Below are 17,007 nucleotides of genomic sequence, written 5' to 3'. Positions count from 1 at the left end.
TGGCTAAATTAAGTACACTTAAGGCACAAAACATAATAAATACAGGCAGGGCGTGGTGGCTCACACCTGTAATGCTAGCACCCTGGACGGCCGAGGTGGGAGGATCGCTCAAGATCAGGAGTTCAAGGCCGGGCGCTGTGGCTCACGCCTGTAATCCTAGCTCTTGGGAGGCCGAGGCGGGCGGATTGCTCAAGGTCAGGAGTTCAAAACCAGCCTGAGCAAGAGCGAGACCCCGTCTCTACTATAAACAGAAAGAAATTAATTGGCCAACTGATATATATATATAAAAAAATTAGCCAGGCATAGTGGCACATGCCTGTAGTCCCAGCTACTCGGGAGGCTGAGGCAGAAGGATCACTGGAGCCCAGGAGTTTGAGGTTGCTGTGAGCTAGGCTGACGCCACGGCACTCACTCTAGCCTGGACAACAAAGTGAGACTCTGTCTCAAAAAAAAAAAAAAAAAAAAAAAAAAAAAAAAGATCAGGAGTTCAAAACCAGCCTGAGCAAGAGCAAGACCCCGTCTCTACTATAAACAGAAAGAAATTAATTGGCCAACTAAAAATATATATAGAAAAAATTAGCCGGGCATGGTGGCGCAAGCCTGTAGTCCCAGCCACTTGGGAGGCTGAAGCAGAAGGATCACTTGAGCCCAGGAGTTTGAGGTTGCTATGAGCTAGGCTGACGCCACGGCACTCGCTCTAGCCTGGGCAACAAAGCAAGACTCTGTCTCAAAAAAAAAAAACATAATATAAAAATACTGCAAGGAATCCAAGAAAAGCATAGTAAAACAAAGCCCAGAAGACTCTAGGTGGATCATATCATCATGACTACAGAGCAGTTCAAAGAAAGTAGGCAGGAAGAAGCATCTTATCTCCATTTTTCATCCCCATAGTGGTATATATAGTATTTGTCATCTGCATAGTACTTTACATTAAGTATGAAATGTCTGATTTCCTTAAGTGCTAAGTTTGACAGCTGACATATCTGACATTTCACTTTGACACTTCTTGTTTTATTTTTATTGTGAAGGTTCATCCTCAGTCTTTCGATCATAGGGTTTGGCTTATGATTATCTTTCAAATTTTTTTAGAGCAATTTTTGTGAAACTACGGATAAGTCAAAAAAATTGTGTTATTTTCAATTATGAGTCCCATCATGGAACCAATGCAACACAGACAACTCCAAATATCAACGAAGTATTTGGGAAGGATGTGGCTGATGAACATACAATACACCAATGGTTTGAGAAGTTCCATTCTGGTGATTTTAATCTTGAAAATAAGCCACATGGGTGACCTAAGACCATGGTAGATAATGAGGAACTGAAAGCTGTAGTGGAAGTGAATCTGTCTCAACCTACTAATGAATTAGCAGCAAGGTCTGGTGTTACTATTCCAATAATATTGGATTTGAAAGAAATCAGCAAGGTAAAGAAGCTGGATAGATGGGTACCACATGAATTAAACAAGCATCAGAAAAGAAATCATCTCAAAGCTTGCCTTTCTTTGATGTCACAACACAAAGGCAAACCACTTCTACACTGTATTGTTATATGATGAAAAATGGATTCTTTGTGACAATCACAATCATTCGGTAAGATGGCTGGATAAAGATGAAGTGCTAAAATACAGTCCAGCCGGGCGCGGTGGCTCACGCCTGTAATCCTAGCACTCTGGGAGGCCGAGGCGGGCGGATTGCTGAGGTCAGGAGTTCAAAACCGGCCTGAGCGAGACCCCCGTCTCTACTATAAATAGAAAGAAATTAATTGACCAACTAAAAATATATATACAAAAAATTAGTCGGGCATGGTGGTGCATGCCTGTAGTCCCAGCTACTTGGGAGGCTGAGGCAGGAGGATCACTTGAGCCCAGGAGTTTGAGGTTGCTGTGAGCTAGGCTGACGCCACGGCACTCACTCTAGCCAGGGCAACAAAGTGAGACTCTGTCTCAAAAAAAATAAATAAATAAAATAAAATATAGTCCAAAACTGAATACCCATCAAAAAAACCTAGTGATGTCTGTTGCCAGGGGCCCTAGAGTGCTGTGGTGTCAGCCTAGCTCACGGCAACCTCCAACTCCTGGACTCAAGCAATCCTCCTGCCTCAGCCTCCCAAGTAGCTGGGACTGACTACAGGCATGTGCCACCATGCCCGGCTAATTTTTTCTATTTTTGGTAGAGACGGGATCTCGCTCTTGCTCAGGCTGGTTTAGAACTCCTGACCTTGAGCAATCCTCCCGCCTCGGCCTCCCAGAGTGCTAGGATTACAGGCGTGAGCCACTGAGCCCGGCCCCTGTACTGCTTCTTGTTTGAGATATAATAAGCTAAACTTTTGATTTGAAAGCAGACATTTCATATTTAAAGACCTAAATATGTCCAGACTATTTTATAGTCACAATCTGGAATTATTCCATTATAATAATCAAGTATGACATATTAAAATTTGTTTTCCTTCTTCTAAGCATTCAGATTACACTAGATGGGAGAAAATCAGCATTGCAGAGTAGAGAAACAGACTCTTCCACTGCCTCAAAACTTTGTCAAAAAGATAGCAGAATTTCTAAATTTTAGAAATTTAGAAATTTAGGGTTTGAACAAACAATATCCAATGATTTCAGATGATGAAGAAACTAAAGTTGACTATAAGCAATTTGCCCAAGGTCAAATTAGTGGCAAAGCCTGGCAGATAACCCAGACCTCCTGACTTCTAACTCTGCCTTTCCATACTACCATATTGCCTTTTCTATAAACAAATAATGAAATATGTATGGAGGATCCTGGACTGTTTGGTTCAGCACATTATCTTATCTTTTAAAATGCCAAGTCTCTTCTCATATCCATTTATCAAAAAACAAAAATACAACAACAGCAAAATCCAGAGCAACTATAGCTTCTGCCAATCTGAAGGGAAGAGTGAATGAATAAAATTGGCCAGGCAATGTACTAGAATGAAAGGTGAATACAGCAGGACTGTGAGGACCGCAAAACAGGAAACAATACTATTTAGGCCTCAATATTGCTGAGCAAGAGGGTTGGTTCCATAGTGTAAACCTGTTCCAGATATACCTGAGGTTAATGATTACTACCTTTGACTTTTTTTTAATTTTTATTAAAACATTATATAACTGTTTTTAATCACATAGACTAGATTTATAACAAAAAGGAAAAAATATTATATGATTCCACTTATATGAGGTACCTAGAGTAGTCAAAATCACAGAGACAAAGTAGAATGATAGTTTTCAGGAAGTGGTGGAGTAGAAGGGAGTGGAGAGTTACTATTTAAAGGGTAAAGAGTTTTAGTTTTATAAGATGTGTTATGGAAATGAATGGTGGTGATAGTTGCAAAACATTATGAATGTACTTAAATACACTTAATACACTTAAAAATGATTAAGATGATAAATTTTATGTGTACCACATTTTTAAAAACTGGGGGAAAAAAAGTAATAGTGGGGATGATATGACCAGAGTAACATTTTAAAAGCATTAGACAGCTAAAAGAACAACAGAGCTAGGTAGTGGCAAGGCATGAAACGAAGTAGGGAGTGCAATTAAGAGGTTATTGGAGAAATCTGAGAGAAGATACAGGTGGCTTAGCCAAGGTACTAGGTGGACAGATAGTAAGAAAGCAGACTTGGGATATGTTTTAAAGCTTGAGTTAGAATTTCATCAACATATATTCAAAAGTGGTATTTTTTAAATTACAATTCACAATACACTAGTCACTTAATCAAGCAGGCCAAGGTCAAAAATTGGCAATTAAATAAAATGGAATAAAATGGAAACTATCAGATTGTACCACACGTAATAAGGCTAAGTTATTGCATGAAACTTTTGCTTTAGATATATATACATACTTAGGTGTGTACTGGATTCTGATGTAAAATATATCTTGAACTATGAGTCACAGCCAAAAATGTTTGAGAAACATTGCCCTAGAGATTGATAAAATGATAGGTGGAAGCTGAGAATACCTATCTTCCCAAAAATCTTTATCAAAGTCTTACATTAGGACTTTGGCCGGGCGGTGGCTCACGCCTGTAATCCTAGCACTCTGGGAGGCCAAGGCGGGCGGATTGCTCAAGGTCAGGAGTTCAAAACCAGCCTGAGCGAGACCCTGTCTCTACCATAAAAAAAATAGAAAGAAATTAACTCGCCAACTAATATATATAATATAAAAATCAGCCGGGCATGGTGGCTCATGCCTGTAGTCCCAGCTACTCGGGAAGCTGAGGCAGGAGGATCGCTTGAGTCCAGGAGTTTGAGGTTGCTGTGAGCTAGGCTGACACCACGGCACTCATTCTAGCCTAGGCAAGAAAGCGAGACTCTGTCTCAAAAAAAAAAAAAAAAAAAAAGTCTTACATTAGGACTTTGTTATCTTTCAAGTGAAAGAAGTTATAAGTTTAATTACATGCCTAATAAAATCTTATTGATCTCCCAAATAAATACATTATTCACTTTTTTAAAAAGAGAAAGAACAGTACAAGCAATATTCAGGAATCACTGGAATGCTAGGCACAAATTATGTTATTATTGTCAACCATGAAGATACACAGATTATGAAAAGAATATGTCAATTTTCTTTAACCACTAAACAATCCTAGCCATTCAACTCCTAATTTTAGAAATTAAACACCACCAAAACACATTCATAACGACAAATGCCATCAGAATATTTGGAAAATTACTTACTGTCCCAAATAAGAAAATATGGCCTAATTCCTCTTGAAGAATTCAGAGATTATATACTACAGCTCTGAAAGATTCTTATAAAAAACTTTCTGCATTAATCTATAACTTTTTTTTTTTTTTTTTTTTTGAGACAGAGTCTCGCTTTGTTGCCCAGGCTAGAGTGAGTGCCATGGCATCAGCCTAGCTCACAGCAACCTCAAACTCCTGGGCTCAAGCAATCCTACTGCCTCAGCCTCCCGAGTAGGGGGACTACAGGCATGTGCCACCATGCCCGGCTAATTTTTTTCTGTATATATTAGTTGGCCAATTAATTTCTTTCTATTTATGGTAGAGACGGGGTCTCGCTCTTGCTCAGGTTGGTTTCGAACTCCTGAACTCAAACGATCCGCCCGGCTCGGCCTCCCAGAGAGCTAGGATTACAGGTGTGAGCCACCGCGCCCGGCCAATCTATAACTTTTTTAATAGCTAAGATAATAAAACATTACTACCAATTTATCAAGTCTTTAGCTCTATTTCTCAACAGCAATGCTACTGGCATTTTAGGTGGACAATTCTATGTTTTGGACTATTATCCCTGGTCCTTGCTACCAAATGCCAGCGGTGCATCTCCCATGCACAAACAACCAAAAATGCCCCATACTTTTTCAAATACTCTCTGGAGGTACCGTTCCCAATGAACCACTAAAAAGCTTAGCTGATAACGCTCCTTGGTTCAACTGCTCACCACTTAATGAACTAGTGGCCTCCAATTCAGGTCAGAGATGTAAGGCAGCTAACAAATACCTTGAATTTAACCATTTCCAAAGTACACATTAAGATCATATAGTCGAAGTAGAAAGAATACTTACCATTTTTTTCATAGCATTAGGCAGCCTCTAGGTGTTATTTTCAAAGTAGTATGCAGCAAATATAGACATTTCAAGGTTTAAAAAAAAGGTTAACAAATGGACTCTACAAGTATTATAAGTTAAAAGTGAATCTAGGCCAGGCGCGGTGGCTCACGCCTGTAATCCTAGTACTCTGGGAGGCCGAGGCGGGCGGATTGCTCCAGGTCAGGAGTTTGAAACCAGCCTGAGCAAGAGCGAGACCCTGTCTCTACTATAAATAGAAAGAAATTAATTGGTCAACTAATGTATATAGAAAAAATCAGCCAGGCACAGGGGCGCATGCCTGTAGTCCCAGCTAATGGGAAGGCTGAGGCAGGAGGATTGCTTGAGCCCAGGAGTTGGAGGTTGTTGTGAGCTAGGGTGATGCAACAGCACTCTAGCCCAGGCAACAGAGTGAGACTCTGTCTCAAAAAAAAAAAAAGTGAATCTACACCACTCCCCCAAGTTTCACAAAGAAAGGATAGAACAGAGATAATTGCAGAAGAAATGTCTGAGATTATTTCCTTTAACAAAGTCTACAGATACATTTATATGTTTATGTATACAGGTATATGTACAGAATTAAAGAAAATATCACTAAGTATTACAAGAAAAGTTTTATCAGATTGAGAAGAATATATAAAACACTTACTGAGAGCCAGGCGCGGTGGCTCACGCCTGTAATCCTAGCACTATGGGAGGCTGGGGCAGGCGGATTGCTCGAGGTCAGGAGTTCGAAACCATCCTGACCAAGAGCGAGACCCCGTCTCTACTATAAATAGAAAGAAATTAATTGGCCAACTAATATATAGAAAAAAATTAGCTGGGCACGGTGGTGCATGCCTGTAGTCCCAGCTAATCGGGAGGCTGAGGCAGTAGGATTGCTTGAGCCCAGGAGTTTGAGGTTGCTGTGAGCTAGGCTGATGCCACGGCACTCACTCTAGCCTGGGCACTCACTCTAGCCTGGACAACAAAGCGAGACTCTGTCTCAAAAAAAAAAAAAAAAAAAAAAACACTTACTGAATATCTGTAACCAGAAACAGTGGTAAATGCCTATTTAATCCTTATAGCAAAGTTTTGAGGTATTTTTAATATTTCTATTTTACAAAGGAGAACACAAGGTATAAAGAGGTTAAATAACTGCCAATCCAGGGTTCAAACCCAAATAACTCCAGACCCCTCACCAAGAGCTGTACTGTTCCAAGGCAGACATGAAAAGACTAGAGGAATGAATTTTAAAAGCAGGAAGGAACTTGTTTGAAATCTATAAAAAATTTGAATCTAGACTTAAGTACAACTATGAAAAGGTTATCAGCAAACATTCCTTATGACCCAAGAAAAACGAGATTTGCATCCCAACGCTCTTAAGCAACTGTATTTAAACTCTGCACTTAAAAGTTCACATTAGGCTGAGCACGGTGGCTCACGCCTGTAATCCTAGCACTCTGGGAGGCCAAGGTGGGCGGATTGCTTGAGGTAAGGAGTTCGAAACCAGCCTGAGCAAGAGTGAGACCCCGTCTCTACTATAAATAGAAAGAAATTAATTGGCCAACTAATATATACAGAAAAAATTAGCTGGGCATGGTGGCGCATGACTATAGATAATCCCAGACACTCGGGAGGCTGAGGCAGAAAGATTGCTTGAGCCCAGGAGTTTGAGGTTGCTGTGAGATAGGCTGATGTCACGGCACTCACTCTAGCCTGGGCAACAAAGCGAGACTCTGTCTCAAAAAAAAAAAAAAAAAAAGAAAAGAAAAAGTTCACATTATAAGGAACTCAAATGAACTCTGAACTCCATTTTTTATGTATTGCCTTCCAAATACTACTCACTGTTAAGCCAGTTTACAGTTCGCTGCACTAAGAGGAGGTATTTCCATTGTAATAGTTCATGGTACGTCTGTATAAGTGATATCAAAAGGAAATAATTTGTATGACCCTATGGATTATGAATTACAAAGGGAAAAAGCTTACAATGGATAAATCTGGCAGACAGGAACTTAACCAAATGATGACATTTAATATCATCATTAGCAGAACAAACTAAAATCATGGGCCTCTAAAAAGCTCAGGTGTACTATAACATTCATTTACCTTGTACTGACCATCTGAATATTTAGCACAGAGCAGAATTATCCAAATTAGCAAACACTTAGTATGAATGCACACACAAAAAAACTAGATAAATTATTTCCTTTAAAAAAATGAATAGGAAAAACCAGGAATAATAACAAGAGCTCCGCCGGGCGCGGTGGCTCATGCCTGTAATCCCAGCACTTTGGGAGGCCGAGGCGGGCGAATCGCTCGAGGTCAGGAGTTCGAAACCAGCCTGAGCAAGAGTGAGACCCCGTCTCTACTATAAATAGAAAGAAATTAATTGGCCATCTGATATATATAGAAAAAATTAGCCGGGCATGGTGGCGCATGCCTGTAGTCCCAGCTACTGGGGAGGCTGAGGCAGGAGGATTGCTTGAGCCCAGGAGTTTGAGGTTGCTGTGAACAAGGCTGACGCCACGGCACTCACTCTAGCCTGGGCAATTAAGCGAGACTCTGTCTCAAAAAAAATAAATAAATAAAAAAAAATAAAATAAAATAACAAGAGCTCTATTGAGAAGCCCTCTGAGGCATTATAGAATGACATCTTTCAAGGAAAAAAAAAATCACTTTGAATAAAAGCTAAATTCCCTCTTTTCAAGATTACACCTTTTAGAAAGAAATTAATTGGCCATCTAATATATAGAGAGAATGGGATAAAAATGACAAAAGAGTGGTATGTCTGACCAGCAATAAGAAAAAAATATATAAATAAGAGGGGGAAAGAAGACATGCAATAAGCAGAGTGGTGGAAAACTCTGTAGCAGGAAGATGATTAAATTTGATGCAGAACTTAATAAAATTTGTGGATGACTTTAAAGGAAGTTAAAAAGTGTTTACAAGGGCTCTTTTTGGGGTGTTGGAAATGTAACACTGAAGTAGTATAAGGGTTGCTCACATCCACAAATTTATTAAACATCATTGAACTGTACACTTCAAACAGGTTAATTTTGTAGTATGTAAATTATACCTCAATAAAGCTTTTTTTTAATACTCTGATTTTTCTTTAGATCGTATAAATCTTTTGGCTTTTAAAAAGTGGTGTTTGTTCACCAAAGCGAGAAGGAAAAATTATATTAAGGTCTCTCTGACTAAACTATAGAAGGGAAGTAGTCAAGAGGAAAAGTACAGTAATTCATTTAATAGACAGGAAAATAATAATGAAAATTTTCATAGATTAAGAAATGTCAATGTGTCCATTGCAGCCCTTGAAAGGACAGTATAGTAACTCCAGGTAACTCTCCATAGACCTTTCTCAGACCACAATGAAAGCTGACTATTTTAAGAGTAGAAAAACAATAGATTTGGAAACCCTAAATGAATGAGAAGGAACACTTCAGCTTAATTCCGCATCACCTAGGAGAGAGTTGAACAATTTATTCTGTTTATTCCACATGCTTGAGAGACATAGACATGGTAGCTCCAATGAGACAAGAATTTCAAGAGAAAACAAAAACAAAATTTATAATTGTTTTAAAAGAATATGTGGTAACTTCTTTGCAAGCACAATGACAACGGTCAATTCCCTTAGCCAGCTGAAACACCCAAACGGGGAATTTTTTGGTATTTTTAGAGAAGATTAATTTGCACTGGTTCAGGGACTTTTGCAGAAGTTTCCCAAAACAGTAATACTGTATTTTATTTACTCTATTTGTATATGCAAGCAGAGATCAAGCAAAACTGCACCTATAAACAACCCCAATTCACATCTGCTTTTAGCTCTGAAAATATTAACCTACTCTACCTCCCCTGTGCCAACTTCAGCAAACCCTGGGTCTCAACTTCCCAAAACAGCATAGGTGTCTCTAATCTCAGACCTGCTGGTCTCCTCTCTGCGTTTTGCTAAATCAGTAGTGAGCCCAGACATAAAAACTTTACTAACTCATGTAGGTATTTTCTCTCCTCCTCCATAAAACAATATTCTACTAGACATAAATGAAATAACATAAATCAATAAAGAATTCTATTTCCTCTAAATGGCTATACTAAAAGTCAAAACAGTTTAAGATACTGATAGTCATAATATCCACTTAGACTTGAAAAACAAGTATCAATGAACTTGATATATTTCAATAAAAGAACATATGTGAAAGTTTACAGTACCATGCCTAACCCCCAGTAGGCATCTAATGTTAGTTCCTTTCTTTCCTTTCCATTAATTCTTACAGTACAGTATCTCCATGAAGTAGCTCCTGTTTATTATTACCTCAATAAATTAATAAAAGTAAAACAATAGAAAGAAGATAATTTCCTGACTGACCACCCAGATCAGACCCAGAAAATTCAAGCCACCAGGTAATGATGAAGGGATTCATTTGCAGAAGTTAAACTTTCAATTTTCCCTCTCCTACTCCTTTACTTCAGCAGTGTCAATTACAAGGCCATGTCCCTTCTGCTATAGGAAGTAGGTCAACTGGTTTTCCTTGAAGCTATATATTAAAGCTTCTTCTTTGTGACTGAGACAAAGCAACTCTCAAGAACCTATGCTGTTCTAAGTATAAGTGTAGCAAGAGTCTAAAGATTGACATCAATCCACAGAATCCCATGTACAAGTTCACAGGATTCCTAGTTGGGGGACCGTGAGGAGTACTGCAGTTTTGGCTATCAAATTTACTCTCCAAGTGATCCAAGTCTCCTGTACCAATGAGCATTGGGATCTCAACATACTTCAGATGATAGAAAACTAGAACTACATGAACTAGCACTAGCCCTTACTTTGGCAGGAAATGTTATAACAAAAATAGGTTTGCAGAGCTGTGAGAAGTGCCATCTATAGCTCTTTTTGCAGGCATCTGACATAAGACAGCTATATAAGCCAAACCTGTATCTGGTGTACTTCTGTTTAGGCCCTAGAGCTTAAGAAAGGGACACAAGCATGCTGTGTTCAAATCAAACTCTAGTGGTTACAGATGGACAGGTCCTGTTATCAGTAACAAAATTTATAGTTGCCAGCAATGGCCTGGCTACTGTTAAGACATGCCCTTTGTTGTATTTAGTCTACCATTCATATAAGCTATTGAATTTTAGAGTGACCAGAATTAGCTAGCCTGTCACTACCCACACCACCTAAACAGGATTACATAAATGGCTCCAAAACAAGAACTTTTGCCTTCAAAGAATGTATCAGAGAGGAAGGGGTGAGTGGGGTGTGTATGTGTGTAAATTCATGGTTCTGTTCTATGATCACCAAAATTTTTTATTAGTTATGCTGTTTCTTAGCATTCTCTACATTCTAACAAAATAATAGATGTAGTCCACAACATTAGATAAACCACGGTGACAAACTATCATGGGGCTATGATGAGCGAGACTGCAAAAGATAATGTCTCCTTTAACAATAATCAAATCTGATCTATTCTAGGTCAGTATAACAGAAAATACTAATTACACCACATTAGGAAAGGAGGCAGGGAAGAGTAAATAAACCTGGGACCTACCTTGCTTATAATTCCCACAGACAGATGAAATTCAATTCCATGCCAACCACACCCTTCGATCACTAAAACACAAAGAGAAAAGTAAAAGTTCATGCAATAAATGCAGTTCTTCCAATTCCTAAAGGGCATTCCTTTGGTTTCAAAGATGAAAGGCTGTTTCTTATCTCCATTCTACCCTCTCCATGTCCACAAAAGTGACTGAACTCTATCACTGGCAAAAAGGCCCACACAGGTGGAGCTAAATAACAGATAACACTAATTAAGCACTTCCTATATGCACTAGGCACTGTTCTTAGTGCTCAAATGTACTAATTCTTAAAACAACCCTTTGAGATAGCTACTTTTATTAACTTACTTTACATTCAAATGACAAGTGACCTGTACCTCTAAAAAGTGTTTATTAGTGTTAAGAAATGCCTTTTAAGTAAACATAGGCAATTCTCAACTACTGTAGCTGGGTTATCTCAATAGTTTGTATCTATAAATGTTCCATATTTATCATGTATATGAGTCCCCACAATGTGATGAGCACTATACCAGTTGCTGAAGAAGATTCATTCTCTGCCTTTTAGGGGTTGAGAAACTAGCTGGACAGATCACACTAAACTACAAAAAATGGCTCAAAAAGTGGAAGTCCCTATTATAAGTCATAATAAAACCTTTTTGTGTAATCACTCAGTAAAATATTCAGTAAGCTTGGGAGAAAGGGAGGAAAGCTTCACCTAAGAGATGCCCTAAAGCTGGACCTTTAAAAATAGGTTAGACTGGGGCTGGATATGGTAGCTCACACTTGTATCCCAGCAATTTGGGAGGCTGAGGCAGACGGATCACTTGAGCCCAAGAGTTTAAGACCAGCCTGGGCAACATAGTGAGACCCCTTCTCTATAAAAATTAAAAAATTAACTGTGCATGGTGGCACATGCCTGTAATCCTAGCTACCTAGTCACTTGGGAGGCTGAGGCAGGAAGATCACTTGAGCTTTAGGTTATAGTGAGCTATGATCAGGGCACTGTACTCTGGCCTAGGTAACAGAGGGAGACCCTGTTTGAATTTAAAAAAAAAAAAAGGAAACATTTTTCTAAACCTTTTCCCAATTACCCCAGGTATTAACCTACCTGCCTCTCCTCCATGCTCTCTTTAAACATTTCACAGTACCTAGATCTTTTTATCTTTCTCTCTTACTTAACCAAACAGGAATCATCTTTTATACAACTTTGTATCCCCCAAGACTTAGCAGTGTCTGTGGCACATAATAGGTGTTCATTATGTATTTGTTGATTAAAGGCACAACTGACCTGAATTTACAAAATGAGTAACTAACTAATGACAGAACTCTTTTTTTTCTTATTTATAGAGACAGGGTCTCGATGTCACCCAGGATGGAATGCAGTGGCACAATCATAGCTCAATAAAACCTCAAACTCCAGAGCCTAAGCGTTCCTCACACCTTAGCCTGCCCAGTAGCTGGGACCACAGGCACACACCACCCTACCAGCTAATTTTTTAAAAATTTTTTAGAGAAAGGGTCTCACTATGTTACTAAGACTGTTCTTGAACTCCTGGCCTCAAGCAACCCAATCACCTTGGCCTCCCAAAGCACTGGGATTAGAAGTGTGAGCCACTGCACCCAATCAGAATTCTTTTTTAAAAGTCAGATCTCTAGTACATTTAAACAATTCATCAAAATCTAATGCACTTCTACATTTTCATGAATATGTCATAATTACACCATTACATAATTACACTAATTCATGCACAAAAATTATTAAATAAAGTGGGTTTACTGAAAACTGACTGACTAGTTTTTGCTTAACAACAAAACCAAGTCATCATCCATGCCAACTGAGACATAAACTGAAAATAATGTAATCAATAATTTAGATATTGTGGTTGATGATCTTTTTCACTAAAATGATGCCACAGCTTTGTGTGTACAGTACCTATAGGTGTATAACATTTATAATGGCTTTATTCATGGATAGAAGTTACAAATTTAGAAGTCCAGTAACAAATCCAAAGTTTATTTTTAGAAATTTTCCATATGGTAGGAGTTTGAGAGGTAAAACAACAGCCTTCTTCCCTACCAAAAGCAGAAGGTAGCAGAGCGCCAAAGGGAGCAAACCCTCTACTGACTCTGCTCCTGGCAATGACTGCTCAAAGCAAAGAGAAATGTGCAGGGTGAGCAACGGCCTCACTGAAAATCAGTCACCCAGGGTAACAGGCATTTTGAATGTCTGTGCTATTCAAGGCGTAAGTATTAATTTTATACATGCCCATATGTACTTAAAACACATTTATGGCTTGGAACTTAAAAAATGTTCTAATGTGCTAGTTTGTTCACATATTAATCAAGTCTGCCAGGTTTGAACATGCCAAGCTTAAAATACTTTCCAGATCATTATGCAAAGGTATGAACTCAATCTTTTATTCTCAGGAAAAGGAAGTTAGGGGAGAATGACTAAAGCAACAGTATTTCAATAAAGCTATAATAGAAAAAGTCAACTCCTAAATAGTGATGAGTTACTTTTTAAAAATATCTGAATAGAAGTAAGATACAAGCTAATGACAGATTTCTTAAATTAATCTCAGGATGAGATCCTGGATTTTAGTTCATAGTTGTCAGGGAATGTATTTCAAAACTGATTTCTATTAATATAATACATGAGACCATCTTATATAAAGATTGTTTGAGTCAACCACTGAAGGTAAGTCCCTTCAGAATCCAAGTCTAACCTCACTTTATATTGAAATGAATTCTATTTTTATATCAACAGTATTATAAGCAAAATTCTTTTAATCTTTTATTTTATCAGCTTTAGAGAAATGCCTATAAAACCTAGAATGATTAAACTTTTACAATTAGAACTTCAGAAGCTAACACATCCAATCCCATTTTCAGCTGGGAAACCAGAGCACAATATTTCAGTGACTTGGTAACAGAAAAACTGGAACCATAATCTGATTACTAGGTCAATGCATTTATTCTACTACATACTACTAAACATACCACTTGACTAAGTAAATGTCTTAGAAATTACAACAGAAAATTTTAGATATTCATTTCCTAAATGGGAAGATTGTAAAAATTAAATATATGTGCCCTTAAGATTTAGAAATATTGTCCCTTAAAAACTTGGGCAAGCCAAGGAGGTGGTTCAGTCCTCTAATCCCAGCACTGTGGGAGGCCAAAGTGGGAGGATCACTTGAGGTACTCATCTCTACAAAAAATAAGAAAAATTAGCCAGGCACAGTGGCACCCACCTATAGTCCTAGCTACTTGGGGACTGAGACATGAGGATCATTCAGGCCACTACACTTTAGCCTGGGCAACAAAGCACGACCCTTTCTTTTAGAAAAACAAACAAAAAAACTTGGGCAGTAGAAAATTAAAACAATTATTTCCAATGCTTTTGGCTCAATACATGCTCACATAGAATCTCTGCTGAAGTTTAGTTTTAAAAAACTTTCTTACCCCCAAGGCAATCACTGCAGCATCAAAAATAAACAAATGGGATCTGATCAAATTAAAAAGTTTCTGCACAGCCAAGGAAACCATCAGTAGAGCAAATAGACAATCCACAGAGTGGGAGAAAATATTCGCTCTCTACACCTCTGATAACGGTCTAATAACAAGAATCTATCTAGAACTTAAAAGAATTAATAAGAAAAAAGCAAACAATCCCATCAAGAAACGGGCGACAGAAATGATAAGAAACTTCTCCAAAGAAGACAGAATAATGGCATGCAAACATATAAAGAAATGCTCAACTTCTCTAATTATTAGAAAAATGCAAATCAAAACCACAATGAGATACCACCTAACCCCAGTAAGAATGGCCTATATCAAGAAAACCCAAAACAACAAATACTGGCGAGGATGCGGAGAGACAGGAACACTCCTACACTGCTGGTGGGACTGCAAATTAGTGTAACCTTTGTGGAAAAGAATTTGGAGATACCTCAAACAGCTAGAAATAGAAATACCATTTGACCCTGCAATAGCATTGTTGGGCATCTACCCAAAAGAGCATAAGACATTCTATTATAAAGACATTCTGCACCCAAATGTTTATAGCAGCACAATTCACTATTGCACGGTCATGGAAGCAACCCAAGAGCCCATCAATTCATGAGTGGATAATTAAAATGTGGTATATCCTCACAATGGAATATTACTCAATCCTAAGAAATGACGGTGAGCTAGCACCGTTTATGTTATCCTGAATTAAGCTTAAGCCCGTTATCCAAAGTGAGGCGACACAAGACATGGAAAATGGGCTCTACATCTACTCGCCATCAAATTGGTACCGACTGATTAAAACTATGGTTTTCAAATGGTGGCAATGCTCACCAGGGATTGGGGGGGGGACCCAATCTTAGGGAGGTGGCGAGTATTTTGGAAGAGAAGGGCATAACTCTAACCCTTCTTAGGGGGAGGCAAAGATATACAATGTAACCAAAATGTCAAAAAAGAAAAAATCAAAACAAAACTTTTTATCAGGTGGTGGGCAGGTGGTAGGGGGGAGGAGGAAAGGGGTGTATGCTTCCATAACGTGTGTGATGCACACCACTGGGGAATTGGACACATTGGGGGGGGGGAAGGGCAATATTTGTAACCCTAACAATATTTGTACCTCCATAATATGATGAAATAAAAAAAAATTTTTTTTAAACTTTCTTTACTACATTCCAAAGGGGAGGAGAATAATTTTTATAATCTAAGATGACATTATCCTTATCTTCTAAAAAATAAACGTCCCACAAAAAAAATAAGCAATTTCATAGAATCCAGGGTCTTCTTTCAAGCAAGCATTTCTTCTGAAAGAATGCTGTTGACAACATTTGAATTTGGGGAAAGAGCACAAAAAGAATAAAAGTAACAAAAAAGGAATGGAAAGGGGGAAAAGGAATAAAGAGGAAGGAAAATCAATTTAGAGTTTTGACTGTCATCAAAAAGGAAGGGGAAAAATTCTCAACTAAATAAATTAACTATGGTTTTTAAGCAGTCGGCTTCAACAGATACAATTGTGTGTCTCCTCAAACTTAACACCTATGAAAAAAGTCTCACTCTGCCTTATTGTTTGCTCTTTCTTCTGTACCAAAAGAGAACATTAAACTGCACCTCCTGGAACAAGTAAGAAAGTAAGAAATGCCAGTCCATATAGCCCCCTGAAGTGCTCATACATACTGGAGCCATCAAAGAGTCTTAAAGAAAAGTCAAGAGAGACCACTGTGTTCCTAGACATGTCTATAACCTCCTCTAGAAGAGATCAGAAATCTCTGCTGCCTTTCATAGTCACCCAAAATCTTTCCTTTCTGATTATCAGTTTGATATGTACAGAGATTTTAAAGACTGGTTAATATAACACTTGATTAAGGGGAAAATGGAAGCAATATTATATACACCATAAAAGAAGGGAGAGAAGGGGAATGAAGAAAGAACTATGTAGCCCTGGCTGGTCAACCCAGCAGCAGCATTCACTCAATAAGTAACATACTAAAAACATACACAATACTTTGTAAAGTAAAAAACTAAAATCTCCAACCTTTCATTTATAGGAGTTCAAACTCTATAAAAGCTCCAAATCTTACTTTCATCTGCCAATATCCCACAAGAAGCCATGGAAGCATCTCCTGTTTGACTGTGTAGTAAGATCCAGACATGGTAGTTCTAGAAATGAAGCTACAGCTCTTAACTTTTCAAAACTGCAAAGCAAAACCCACTTTGTAATTTTAAAGTATTTGAACATCTATCCTTTTTTTTTTTGAGACAGAGACTCACTTTGTTGCCCAGGCTAGAGTGAGTGCCATGGCGTCAGCCTAGCTCACAGCAAACCCCTGGGCTCAGGCAATCCTCCTGTCTCAGCCTCCCGAGTAGCTGGGACTACAGGCATGTGCTACCATGCCCGACTAATATTTTGT

The 17,007-nt window shown here is 38.4% G+C and overlaps 1 protein-coding gene across 2 annotated transcripts in view; it reads right to left on the bottom strand.

Moving 5' to 3' along the window:
- The window catches only part of MRTFA (myocardin related transcription factor A), a 204,538-nt gene that overhangs the window by 152,812 nt on the left and 34,719 nt on the right, over window positions 1-17,007 (bottom strand). The window contains exon 2 of one of the 2 annotated variants that reach the window (XM_012741655.2): window positions 11,086-11,147. The exons of the other annotated variant lie outside the window; for it this stretch is intronic. The gene's annotated coding sequence lies outside the window, so the exon portion shown is untranslated. The remainder of the gene's footprint in view (window positions 1-11,085; window positions 11,148-17,007) is intronic. 2 annotated transcript variants of the gene reach the window in all.

The sequence above is a fragment of the Microcebus murinus genome, chromosome 10 (genome assembly GCF_040939455.1).
Source record: "Microcebus murinus isolate Inina chromosome 10, M.murinus_Inina_mat1.0, whole genome shotgun sequence".
Taxonomy (NCBI): Eukaryota; Metazoa; Chordata; class Mammalia; order Primates; family Cheirogaleidae; genus Microcebus; species Microcebus murinus.
The sequence above is the reverse complement of the archived record's forward strand: the minus strand, read 5'-3'. Positions and strand labels throughout refer to the sequence as shown.